This window comes from Chiloscyllium plagiosum, unplaced genomic scaffold (assembly GCF_037043375.1).
Source record: "Chiloscyllium plagiosum isolate Xiang-an unplaced genomic scaffold, Cpla_swu_hap1 HiC_scaffold_46, whole genome shotgun sequence".
NCBI lineage: Eukaryota > Metazoa > Chordata > Chondrichthyes > Orectolobiformes > Hemiscylliidae > Chiloscyllium > Chiloscyllium plagiosum.
Window position 1 is genome coordinate 16,555,826 of NW_028270184.1, and position 14,320 is coordinate 16,570,145.

The following is a 14,320-nucleotide window of genomic DNA, read 5'->3' on the forward strand; positions in this document are numbered from 1 at the left end:
TCGGCATGGACTGGTTGGATCGAAGGATCTGTTTCCATGCTGTACATCTCTATGACTCTACATTGCTGAAGAATCAACTGGGTATTGGGTAATGAGAAAGGAATAGGGACCCAGGTTCAATTCCAGCCTGTGTGGAGTTTGCACATTCTCCCCATGTCTGTGTGGATTTCCTCCAGGTGCTCTGGTTTCCTCCCAGAATTCAAAGATGTGTAGGTTCGGTGAATTGGCCATGCTAAATTGCCCATAGTTTCTGGATTAGAGGTGCTGGAAAAGCACAGCAGTTCAGGCAGCATCTGAGGAGCAGTAAAATCGACGTTTCGGGCAAAAGCCCTTCATCAGGAAACTTTTGCCCGAAACGTCGATTTTACTGCTCCTCGGATACTGCCTGAACTGCTGTGCTTTTCCAGCACCTCTAATCCAGAATCTGGTTTCCAGCATCAGCAGTCATTGTTTTTACCTAAATTGCCCATAGTGTTCAGGAGGTGTGTAGATTAGGTGCATTAGTCAAGTGTAAATATAGGATAATAGGGCAGGGGAATGGGTCTGGGTAGGTTACCCTTCGGAGGGTCGGAGTGGACGTATTGGGCCAAAGGGTCTGTTTCCACAGTGTAGGGATTGTATGAATAATTGACAATCAAGTTGATCGTAGACCCTTAAGGAGGAGTGACCACAATAGAAGACAATTCTTTATTAAGATGGAGAGTGATGTTTTTTTCTGAGACTGAGGTTCTGGAATTAAATAAATTATATTGGTATGAGGCATGAGCTGCTTGTGATTAATTGTGAATCAGTTTTTAAATGATTTATGGGAGATAGTAATGGCAAACATTTAAACAGGGCACGGACTCCCAAGGTTATTCATCCCATTCTGGCACATGGGAAACATAAAGAACAAAGAAAATTTACAGCCCAGGAACAGGCCCTTTGGCCCTCCAAGCTTGAGCCAATCCAAATGTACTGTCTAAACCTGTCAGTCAATTCCTAAGCATTTGTATCCCTCTGCTCCCCACCTATTCATGCATCTGTCTCGACGCATCTTAAATAAATCTACCATGCCTGCCTCTACCACCTCTGCTGGCAATGCATTCCAGATGCCCACCACCCTCTGTGTGAAGTACTTGCCACGTGTACCCCCCCTTAAACTTTCTACCTCTCACCTTGAAAGCATGACCTCTCATTATGGAATCCTTCGCCCTGGGAAAAAGCTTGTCTCTATCCCCCCTGTCTATACCCTTCATGATTTCGTAAACCTCAGTCAGGTCCCCCCTCAATCTCCTTTTTGCTAATGAAAATAAACCTAACCTACTCAACCTCTCTTCGTAGCTAGCACCTTCCATACCAGACAACAGCCTTGAAAACCTTCTCTGCAGCCTCTCCGAAGCGTCCACATCCTTTTGATAATGTGGCGACCAGAACTGTACACAGTATTCCAAATGTGGCCGACCCAAAGTCCTGTACAATGTTAACATGACTTGCCAGTTCTTATGCTCAACACCCCATCCAATGAAGGCAAGCATACTATATGCCTTCTTGACCACTCTATCCACCTTTGCAGCAACCTTCAGGGTACAATGGACCTGCACTCCCACATCTCTCTGCCCATCAACTTTTCCCAAAGTTCTTCCGTTCATTGCAAAATTTGCTCTGAAATTAGTCTTGCCTAAATGCGTCACCTCACATTTGTCTGGATTGAAATCCATCTGCCACTTTTCCACCCAACTCTCCAGTCTATCTATATCCTCCTGTATTCTCTGACAGTCCCTTATGCTTTCTGCTATTCCACCAATCTTTGTGTGATCTGCAAACTTGCTGATCATACCAACAGTGCCCTCTTCCAGATCATTTATGTATATTACAAACAACAGTGACCCCAACACTGACCCCTGCAGAACACCACTGGTCATCTTTCTCCATTTTGAGAAACTCCCTTCAACTACTACTCTCTATCTCTTGTTGCTCAACCAGTTCTTTATCCACCTAGCTAGAACACCCTGCACACCATGTGACTTCACTTTCTCCATTAGTCTACCATGGGGAACCTTATCAAATGCCTTACTAAAGTCCATGTGTATGACATCAACAGCCCTTCCATCATCTATCAACTTAGTCACTTCCTCGAAGAACTCTATTAAATTGGTAAGGCAGGATCTCCCCTGCACAAAACCATGTTGCCTATCACTGATAAGCCCATTCTTTTCTAAATATGGATAGATCCTATTCCTCAGTACCCTCTCCAGCAACTTTCCCACCACCAACATCAGGCTCACTGGTCTGTTGTTACTCAGAATATCCCTACTACCCTTCTTATACAGGCGGACAACATGAGCAACCTTCCAGTCCTCCGGCACCTCACCTGTATTTAAGGATGCCACAAAGATATTTGTCAAGGCCCCAGTTATTTCCTCTCTTGCCTCCCTCAGCAACTTGGGATAAATCCCATCCGGTCCTGGGGATTTGTCCACCTTAATAACCTCTAGCCTACCCAACACATCTTCCCCACTTATGCCAACGTGATCCAGACTAATCAAACTTCTATCTCTAATCTCAAGATTCATGTTCCTCTCCTCAGTGAACACTGATGCAAAGTAATCATTCAGAATCTTACCCATTCTCTCAGGTTCAACACACAGCCTTCCTTCGTTATCCTTTAGTGGACCAATCCTTTTTCTAGTTACCCGCTTGCTTCTTATATAAGAATAAAATGCTTTGGGATTCTCCTTAATTCTGCTTGCTCAAGCTATTTCATGACCCCTTTTAGCCCGTTTTATTTCTCATTTAAGACTTGTCCTACTCTTCCGATATTCCTCCAGGGCCTGTTCTGTTCTTAGCTGCATAGACCTTATGTATGCTTCCCTTTTCCTCTTGGCTGGTTGCACAATTTCACGAATCTTTCCCGTCCTATCCTTTGCCTTCAACGGGACATGCCTATCCTGCACTATCTTCAAACTATCATTGAAAGCCTCCCACATATCAAATGTGGACTTCCCTTCAAATAGCTGTGTCCAATCCACATTTCCGAGCTCCTGCCTAATTTTGATATAATTGGTCTTGGCCCAGTTTAGTACTCTTCCCTTAGGACCACTCTCATCTTTATCTACGAGTATTCTAAAACTTACAGAATTGTGGTCACTGTTCCCAAAGAAATCCCCCACCGCAACTTCTATCACCTGGCCTGGCTCATTCCCCAGTACCAGGTCCAATATGGCCCCTTCCCTCGTCAGACTATTGACATACTGCTCTGGAAAACTCTCCTGGACACTTCTTACAAATTCTACCCCATCCAGACCTCTGACACTATGTGTATCCCAGTCAATGTTGGGAAAATTTAAATCTCCCATCACCACTACCCTATTGCCTCTACGTCTTTCCATGATCTGTTTACCTATTTGTTCTTCTACCTCACGCTCACTGTTGGGAGGCCTGTAATACAGCCCTAATAATGTAACTGCACCCTTCTTATTTCTCAGCTCCACCCATAATGCCTCATTACACACTACCTCCATAGTGTCCTCCTTTAGCACAGCCATGATATTGTCCTTGACCAGCAATGCAACTTCACTCCCCCCCACCCCCTGCTTTTACTTCCCTCCCTGTCCTGTCTGAAGAGTCTATATCCTGGAACATTTAGTTGCCAATCATCATGCCCTTCCTTCAACCAAGTCTCTGTGACTGCAATAACGTCATACTCCCAGGCACCAATCCAAGCCCTAAATTCATCTGCCTTACACTCCTTACATTCAAGTAGATGCATTTCAGGTCACCAGTTATTTTGCGTTCATCTGCTCTCTGCCTAGTTTTCCCTTTTATAATGCTATCTTCATGATTCTTACAGTTTCCTCCTTGCCGCCTACATATTTTCTCTTCTGGTTCCCAGTTCCCTGCCACATTAGTTTAAAACCTCCCCAACAGCAGCAGCAAAAACTCCCCCAAGGACATTGGTTCTGGTCTGGTTCAAGTGTACACCATCCATTTTGTAATAGTCCCACCTTCCCCAGAACCGGTCCCAATGTCCAACAAATCTGAACCCCACCCTCCTACACCATCTCTCAAGCCACATGTTCATCCTGCCTATTTTTTCATTTTTACGCTGGTTCGTACGTGGCACTGGTAGTAATCCCGAGAACACTACCTTTGAGGTCCTCCTCTTTTTTTCTCTCCTAGCTCCCTGAATTCTTCTTTCAGGACCTCATCTCGTTTTCTACTTATATCGTTGGTGCCTATATGTACCCAGACAACTGGCTGTTCATCCTCCCCTTTTTAGAATGCTCTGCAGCCGATCGGTGACATCCCTGACCCGAGCACCTAGGAGGCAACATACCATCTGGGAGTCCCGCTTTCGGCCACAGAACCGCCTATCTACTCCCCTCACAATAGAATCCCCTATGACTATGGCCCCACGAGTCTTTTTCCCGCCCTTCTGAACAGCAGTGCCCACCAACGGTGCCATGATCACAACAACTGCTGCCCTCTCCTGGTGAGTCATCTCCCCAACAATATCCAAAACGGTATACCTGTTTTGGAGGGAGATGACCGCAGGGACACCTACACTGCCTTCCTACTCTTTGTCTGTCTCCCTCAGCAATTCTAACCTGTAGTGTGACCAGTTCACTAAACATGCTATATTCATGACCTCCTCAGCATCGCGCATCCTCCACAGTGATTCCATCCGCAGCTCCAGAGCCGTCATGCGGTCAAACAAAAGCTGCAGCTGGACACACTTCTTGCAAGTGTAAGAGTCAGGAACGTCAGACACGTTCCTAAGCTCCCAAATCATGCAAGAGGCACAGGTCACAGGTCTGAGGTCCCCTGCCATTGTAAGCTCAGCTTTATATGAACTAACTAAAATCAAACAATGCACTTAAATATATTAAAACAAATGATAAGAAAGAAATAAAAGCCTTACCTTACAGAGTCTTTTTCTTCCGGTTAGAGGAGGAGGCGGGAGGGAAATTCTACATGTGTAGTACCTCGGGTTTAGCCACCAAATATAAATTAAACTCTTACCTTCCCGGCAGCCATCACTTCACCTCACCTTCTCTCTTCGCCGCTCTGTCAAAATGGAGGCCTGATTCCCGAGGTAAGTCCCTTTAAAAGCAGGAAAACTTACCCTTTCCGGCTGCCCATGCTTCACCTCACCTTCCCTCCTTGCCACTCTGTCAAAATGATCAAACCATGGCAAAAAAAAAGGGAAATGATGGTTAGAACTAAATTTGTGGAAAGTGCATACTAATTGGCCTAATAAAACAACAAACCAGAGGATTGGGACCTGTCTAAAATTTCAGCAAAGGGAGACAAAGGGACTGATTAAGAGGGGAAAATAGAGTATGAGAGTACGCTTGCGGAGACTGTACAAATCAATAATATTTTTTAAAATCATTCACAGTATGTGGGCATTACTGGCTAGACAAGAATTTATTACCATCACTAATTGTCCAGAGGGCTGTTAAGAGTCAACTGAATTGCTGTGGGGCTGGAGTCACATTCAGGCTGGCCCAGGTAAGGATGATAGTTTATTTTCCGTAAAGGAATAGTTGTTTAATGTTCACTTCAGAGATAAGAAAATAAATGGATGCTTTTTCTTTCAATAGTGGAATTTGGGAGTTTTCTGTCACTCATATATTAAACAGGTTAAGAGGTGAGGCGAGCTTTTCTGGGTGTTTGGTTTAATTAACAGAGGGGTTCACTTCCGTGTCGTAACATGTTCCTGTTCCACATGTTCTCTATTCCTTCTACAAAGATGCATAATCTCACCATGAATGTTTCATTTCCTAGAATTCAGTACATGATTTGACTAAAATGTAAGATGTTAATTGAAATTGGTCGGGTATATATTTCTGCTGGGTGGGCAAAGTGGGAACTCAGAAACCCTCCTTACCTGTAGTAACTGGACAAGACTCCAGTTTCTTTGCTCACTAGTTTATTTGAACATCTGAACGAAGCCCTTGGAGAATGCTTTGCCACTCAATAATATTGTGGCCTCAAATCTTTGTGCCTGCAAGTCCCTGATTATCTTTCACCATCTTAGACATCAAGAATCTATCCTTCTCTGCCTTAAAAATATTTAAAGATTTTGAATCCACTACCTTTTGAGGAAGTGAATTCCAAAGATACTGAACCCTCTGAGAAAAAAATAAATGTTTTCTCATTTCTGTTTGAAATGATCTCCCCTTTATTTTTCAGCTGTGACCCCAAGTTCTAGGTTCTCCCAAAAGCGGAAACATCTTTTCAACATCTACTTGGTCAGAATCTTTTATGTTTTAATTAAGTCTCTTTCTCTTCTAAGCCATAGAGGAAAAAGGCCAAGCCTGTCTATTCCAGGTATTATTCCATTAAACCTTCTCTGAATTCCTTCCAATGTATTAACAACCTCTCATAAGCATGGTGACCAATACTGAACACAATACTCCCAGATGCAACTGCATCAGTACATAAGTAGGATTGCACATATCCAAAGGTAGTATGTGAATTCCCATTTGCTTACAGTAATACTTTTTCTGCAAGCCTTGGTCATTTACATTGATCAATTAGACTGACATGTTCTAGTCAGCCAGTTGTACAGTTCATATTCTTACACAGATAGCATTGTTGTGGTATCACTTGAACCTTCCACTTCACTGGTTCTGCAAGGACCGCAATTCCCCCCCTGACGTGGTCGATGCTCCACCGCATCTCTTCCACTTCCCGCTCCTCCGCCCTTGAGCCCCGCCCCTCCAACCGCCACCAGGACAGAACCCCACTGGTCCTCACCTACCACCCCACCAATCTCTATGTACAGCGCATCATCCGCCGTCATTTCCGCTACCTCCAAACGGACCCTACCACCAAGGATATATTTCCCTCCCCTCCCCTATCAGCATTCCGTAAAGACCACTCCCTCCGTGACTCCCTCATCAGATCCACACCCCCCATCAACCCAACCTCCACTCCCGGCACCTTCCCCTGCAACTGCAGGAGGTGCAAGACTTGCGCCCACACCTCCCCCCTCACCTCCCTCCAAGGCCCCAAAGGAAACTTCCATATCCGCCACAGATTCACCTGCACCTCCACACACATCATCTATTGCATCCTCTGCACCCGATGTGGCCTCCTCTATATTGGGGAGACAGGCGGAGCGTTTTAGAGAACACCTCTGGGACACCCGGACCAACCAACCCAACCACCTTGTAGCTCAGCATTTCAATTCCCCCTCCCACTCCACCAAGGATATGCAGGTCTTTGGACTCCTCCATCGTCAGACCACAACAAAACGACGGTTGGAGGAAGAACGCCTCATCTTCCGCCTAGGAACCCTCCAACCACAAGGGATGAACTCGGATTTCACCAGTTTCCTCATTTCCCCTCCCCCCACCCTGTCTCAGTCAAATCCATCGAATTCAGCACCGCCTTCCTAACCTGCAATCTTCTTCCCGACCTCTCCGCCCCCACCCCAGTCTGACCTTTCACCCTCACCTTGACCTCTTTCCACCTATCACATTTCCAACGCCCCTCCCCCAAGTCCCTCCTCCCTACCTTTTATCTTAGCCTGCTGGACAAACTTTCCTCATTCCTGAAGAAGGGCTTATGCCCGAAACGTCGATTCTCCTGTTCCCTGGATGCTGCCTGACCTGCTGCGCTTTTCCAGCAACACATTTCCAGCTCTGATCTCCAGCATCTGCAGACCTCACTTTCTCCTGCAGTGAATAATGACTGGCTGTAGTCTGTTCCCACAGCCTGAATTCTCTGTTAGTGTTCAACTTCTGCCCTTTCATTAGTGATACAAGTGGGTTTCTAATGACAATCCATCAGCTTTCATTCCACTTTTTCCTGATATAAGTTTATTTTACAGGCACTTTCAGACAGGAATCTCATGTCAAACAATAGGCTGCCAACAACACTCGATTTAAAGGAGCTAAATATCATTGGCCTCTTGAAGATGGAAGGAAAAAGCATCATTGACAGTGAAGGGAAACCAGAAATGTGTAGTGAGTAAATGCAGCCTTGTCAGTCATCTGGCCTGAGACATAAATGTAATCACAACAGGAGACAACAAGGGCATCAAGCAGCATTTATCTTGCAATATCATGCTCATGGAACTCTTTGAGTTAAACAAGAGTTACTCACTTCCTAATCTAATTACAGTCTTGGTACAAACATGGGCCAAACAGCTGAATTCCAGAGATAAGAGTTACTATTGTCAACACTCCATTTGATAGCGTATTGTATCAAAGAATCATAGTAAAACAAGAGTCAATGGAAATCTGATTATTATTCTCCCTGTTCTATTCAAGCTTGCAGACACTGCCGCTTACAGCTCAAAACAGCACGTTAATACAATTTTGCATCACAACTGTTGTATGCAACATTGGTATAAAATAAACTGTATGTCAAACATTTGCTGCAAATAACAGCATGCTGAGTTCTTTCATTTCAATGTTATCTTCAGAGCTTATCTGTCCCCGCTACCTGCTAACAGCACTTATGAGCAATACTTAGGTGACTATGTCAAGTTATACAGATAATTTCTGAATCGTGAGTGTGGTGCTGGAATAGCACAGCATATCAGGCAGCATCCGAGGAACAGGAAAATCAACTTTTCAGGCATAAGCCCTTCAGCAGGAATAATTTCTGAACCTTAAGTGAACTTAAGTTCACTTTTATGGATATGCAATTAAACTACCTGAACGACAACATACTCATCCAAGCTTATTTCCTACCATATGTTACATACGAGTATTCCTCTCCATTTCTTTTATATTCCCTTTATACATCCTCCTATTTTCCTTACCCTTTTTCACTCTGTTTGGATAGTACTGAACACAGAAGATGCTCAGGATCCTATTCTCGTCCTAACATCTCAGTTGCTTCATCACTGGCATTCCCTGAAGCGGGAATGTTTGTTGATGATTGCACAATGTTTAGCACCATTTATGTCTCCTCAAATGGTGAAGCAGTACACATCTAATTGCAGTGTCCCAGGTCAACATTGTCACTTATTGGGCTAAGTTTCAAAGCACACAACACAACTACCAGACAATGACCAATTTTGACAAACGAGAACCTGACATTCAATGGCATTATCTTCAGTGAATTCCACATTATCATATCCTGGGAGCTAAGATTGATAAGAAACTGAACTGGATCTGCTATACGAGTACTGTGGCTACCAAACGCAGTCTGAGGGTAAAACTTTTGTGATCAACTTTTGACTCCCTGATCCTGTACATTGTCTGCAAGGCAAAAGTCAGATGGGTGCAGCTCCAATAACACTCAAGATACTTGGCACCATCCACGACAATACAGTCCAGCTAATTGGCACCCCATTCAGTACCTTGAACATTTACTCCCTTTACAACTGAGGCACAGTGGCAGCAAGGTGCACCATCTACAAGGTGCAGTGCAGTAACTCACCTAGGCTCCTTTGACAGCACCTTCCAAGCCCACAAATTGTACCATCTAGAAGAACAAGAGTAGAAAATGAATCAAAACACCACTTTTGGCAAGTTCCCCTCCAAGGCACGTACCTTCCTGAACTGGAATGGTGTCAGCATGATCTCATTGAACGGAGGAACTGACTTGATGGGCCAAATGGCCCATTTCTGCTCTCTATCTTGTAAATTATGAGTTTTTTTTAAAGTTATGCTCAGTCCTCAAGCTGTTCTTTAAACCAGTGCTTGCTAAAGTTTGAGCATCTTCTTCCTCCTCTTATACTCCCACTGTCATCAAGAACAGAAGGCGTCCCAAAGCCCTTGTGACCACTTGATCTTCCTGTCCAACCACGTCAGGACCTGTAAATGTCCATTCCAAGGTCTCTTTGTCCCTTTACAGCACTCAGTATCCTCAAGTAAGAAAATAGTGCAACTCCAATGGAAACAGGCACCCAGACATGTTTCATTCCTCGTTTGGATCAACAGCAGCAGTTACAGCAGAATCTAACCCCCACTGTTATATGTGAACTTACTGGTGTTTGAGTGATTCCTTCCCACATGTGGGACTGATGAACGGCCTCTCCCCAGTGTGACTGGGGAAATGAGTTTCCACCTCAGCGGGTAATTCAAGCTCTTCCCACATTTCCCACATTTTCCTGGTTTCTCTGTGATGTGGGTGACCTTGTGTCTATCCAGGTTGGGCAATCAATTGAATTTGTGTCCGTGTAGACACAAGTCCCAGTTTTCCCTGTTGTGAATGTGTTTTTATTCTTCCTTATTCTCGCAGTCCCCAGGGATTACTGGTCAAATATATCACCATCTTGCTGTGCATTGGTCCATTTCATAACTTTATTATGTTCAGATCATCCCAGAATGAGACAGAACAGGAAAAGGTCATTTGGACAATCACACTGGTGTTAGTTGCTAGTGAGAAAGGGGTTGAGTGAAAGGGAAAATTATACGCTAGTACGTGTTTACAACATTTACAGCCTGTGTCCGTTTCAGAAGAAACAGGGTTTACTACAGATTGAAGTGTTGACTGGGAGCAAGAAGCTGAAGTAGAGACGCTGTGAGCAATACTAGCTTTGATTGTCAAAGTAACAAATACAGCCTTGGAAATACAACAGGGGATAGTTTTGATCCATCGAAATGGGCCCAACACGCTCCCACTGCACCACTCTGCTGTCTGGGCTGACTCTACTGTCTGGGCAGATTCTGCTGCTGCCTGTTAATGATATAGCGAAAGAAACAAATATTCACCACTTCCTTGCTTTTGACAGGAAGTACATGTGTCGGGAGGCTTCCCTTGCCACAGAATTCCAATGTGTGGCACCACCTAGAATGTGACAAACACTCACGTACAAAAGCAACAAGACACTGTCAAGACACACACAATATCAGACAAACAAAAGGGCCTATCAGATGAGCAACTCACTCAGATGGACAAACTCATTATTTGTCTCAAGTTTCAGTAAAGGCTGATCCAACAATCACATTCCTCATTCTGAACAGTTCTGAAAAACGGTCTTTGGACCCAAAATGTGAACTCTGCTTTTTTTCCAGTGATGCTGTTTCTCCAGCAATTTCCACATTTGATACCTTCTTCGTTGTCATTTTCCTGTGGATAGTAACATTTGTCGAGTCATGTTCAATGACATTCAAATTCATCTGTACATTATCATTTGCTAATCTCTCTTCACCATGCTGTTCTCACCCTTCTGGCTTCCAAAATCACACCCCACCATTTATGAATTTTTTCACTTCTCTATAGCTTTAATCCCATGAAAATTCTCTTGGATCTGATGAAATGTTTTAAACGACACACAGGCAAACATACAAAGGAGTGAATTTAACAGGCAGGGGGAGTCTGTCACGGGTTGGGGCCAGTAATCCACAACTTGGTTAATAATTGAGTCATTTGCCCGGGACAGACTATGATCTAACCAAAGAAACTGGTCTTGTTTTAGCAAGGTCTGTTTTGGTTAATATTGCTCTGTGATATTTCCCCCAGCCTGATGTTCCATTCACCAGGCCTAAGAAGCTGCTCCAAGTGAGGCTGGAACTCCGGTTCCGGTTGAATCTTCGCGGTTGCACCACTCAGATTCTCTGATTCTGGGCCTGGGAACTGGGAATTTTGTAGATGATTGTCTGCAGCATTGGTTACATCCTTGTGTGAGGGAACTGGTGAAGTGACCAACGTTAAATTGCTATTGATAAATACACCTCCACAGTATCCTGCACTATCCCTTGAGCCTTTAACAAACTCAGTGATGGAATCTCCACAGCCTCTGGAAACAGTGAAGTTAAAGATTCGGCCCACTCTGAGTTTCCACATCTCAGTCCAGTGTTTGGCAAGGATTCCTGTTAGGTATCTGGTTCTCTTGCAAACATACCTTCGGCCTCTGTCCTTATTAGATGAGATTCCCTACAATGTGGAAACAGGCCCTTCGGGCCAACCAGTCCACACCGACCCTCCAAAGAGTAACCCACCCAGACCCAATTCCCTCTGCGGGGTAAAAACAATGACTGCAGATGCTGGAAACCAGATTCTAGATCAGTGGTGCTGGAAGAGCACAGCAATTCAGGCAGCATCCGAAGACAGGCAAAATCGACGTTTCGGGCAAAAGCCCTTCATCAGGAATAAAGGCAGAGAGCCTGAAGCATGGAGAGATAAGCTAGAGGAGGGTGGGGCTGGGGAGAGAGTAGCATAGAGTACAATAGGTAGTTGGGGAAGGAGATGAAGGTGATAGGTCAGGGAAGAGAGGGTGGAGTGGATAGGTGGAAAAGGAGCTGGGCAGGTCGGACAAGTCCGGACAGGTCGAGTTACTGGAGGTTAGAAACTAGGATGAGGTGGGGGAAGGGGAAATGAGGAAACTGTTGAAATCCACATTGATGCCCTGGGGTTGAAGTGTTCCGAGGCGGAAGATGAGGCGTTCTTCCTCCAGGCGTCTGGTGGTGAGGGAGCGGCGGTGGAGGAGGCCCAGCACCTCCATATCCTCGGCAGAGTGGGAGGGGGAGTTGAAATGTTGAGCCACTGGGCGATTTGGTTGATTTATGCGGGTGTCTCGGAGATGTTCCCTAAAGTGCTCTGCTAGGAGGCGTCCAGTCTCCCCAATGTAGAGGAGACCGCATCGGGAGCAACGGATACAATAGATGATATTAGTGGATGTGCAGGTAAAACTTTGATGGATGTGGAAGGCTCCTTTAGGGCCTTGGATGGAGGTGAGGGAGGAGGTGTGGGCACAGGTTTTACAGTTCCTGCGGTGGCAGGGGAAAGTGCCAGGATGGGAGGGTGGGTCGTAGGGGGGCGTGGACCTGACCAGGTAGTCACGGAGGGAACGGTCTTTGCGGAAGGCGGAGAGGGGTGGGGAGGGAAATATATCCCTGGTGGTGGGGTCTGTTTGGAGGTGGCGGAAATGTTGGCGGATGATTTGGTTTATGCGACCTCCCTCCCCTTCCTGGACCTCTCCATCTCCATCAGTGACGACCGACTTGACACTGACATTTTCTATAAACCCACCGATTCCCACAGCTACCTGGATTACACCTCTTCCCACCCTATCTCTTGCAAAAATGCCATCCCGTATTCCCAATTCCTCCGCCTCCGCCGTATCTGCTCCCAGGAGGAGCAGTTCCACCATAGAACACACCAGATGGCCTCCTTCTTTAGAGACCGCAATTTCCCTTCCCACGTGGTTAAAGATGCCCTCCAACGCATCTCATCCACATCCCGCACCTCCGCCCTCAGACCCAACCCCTCCAACCGCAACAAGGACAGAACGCCCCTGGTGCTCACCTTCCACCCTACCAACCTTCGCATAAACCAAATCATCCGCCGACATTTCCGCCACCTCCAAACAGACCCCACCACCAGGGATATATTTCCCTCCCCACCCCTCTCCGCCTTCCGCAAAGACCGTTCCCTCCGTGACTACCTGGTCAGGTCCACGCCCCCCTACGACCCACCCTCCCATCCTGGCACTTTCCCCTGCCACCGCAGGAACTGTAAAACCTGTGCCCACACCTCCTCCCTCACCTCCATCCAAGGCCCTAAAGGAGCCTTCCACATCCATCAAAGTTTTACCTGCACATCCACTAATATCATCTATTGTATCCGTTGCTCCCGATGCGGTCTCCTCTACATTGGGGAGACTGGACGCCTCCTAGCAGAGCGCTTTAGGGAACATCTCCGAGACACCCGCATAAATCAACCAAATCGCCCAGTGGCTCAACATTTCAACTCCCCCTCCCACTCTGCCGAGGATATGGAGGTTCTGGGCCTCCTCCACCGCCGCTCCCTCACCACCAGACGCCTGGAGGAAGAACGCCTCATCTTCCGCCTCGGAACACTTCAACCCCAGGGCATCAATGTGGATTTCAACAGTTTCCTCATTTCCCCTTCCCCCACCTCATCCTAGTTTCTAACCTCCAGTAACTCGACCTGTCCGGACTTGTCCGACCTGCCCAGCTCCTTTTCCACCTATCCACTCCACCCTCTCTTCCCTGACCTATCACCTTCATCTCCTTCCCCACTGACCTATTGTACTCTATGCTACTCTCTCCCCAGCCCCACCCTCCTCTAGCTTATCTCTCCATGCTTCAGGCTCTCTGCCTTTATTCCTGATGAAGGGCTTTTGCCCGAAACGTCGATTTTGCCTGTCTTCGGATGCTGCCTGAATTGCTGTGCTCTTCCAGCACCACTGATCTAGAACCCAATTCCCTCTGCACCTAGCACTACGGGCAATTTAGCATGGCCAATTCACCTGACCTGCACATCTTTGTGAGAAAAAAAAAGGCTGGAATCGAACCTGGGATACTGGTGCTCTTAGGCAGCAGTGCTAACCACTGAGCCACCATGCCACCCGCATTGCTCTTTTAAAGTTCCAACTGCTGTGTGGTGCCCTGACCGTGTAGTG

At 46.1% G+C, this 14,320-nt stretch overlaps 1 protein-coding gene across 1 annotated transcript in view; it reads right to left on the minus strand.

Moving 5' to 3' along the window:
- Positions 1-5,131, minus strand: part of LOC122543951 (uncharacterized) — a 32,063-nt gene extending 26,932 nt beyond the window's left edge. Inside the window, exon 1 of the mRNA XM_087983797.1 lies at positions 5,108-5,131. The gene's annotated coding sequence lies outside the window, so the exon portion shown is untranslated. The remainder of the gene's footprint in view (positions 1-5,107) is intronic.
- Positions 5,132-14,320: the final 9,189 nt, after the last annotated feature.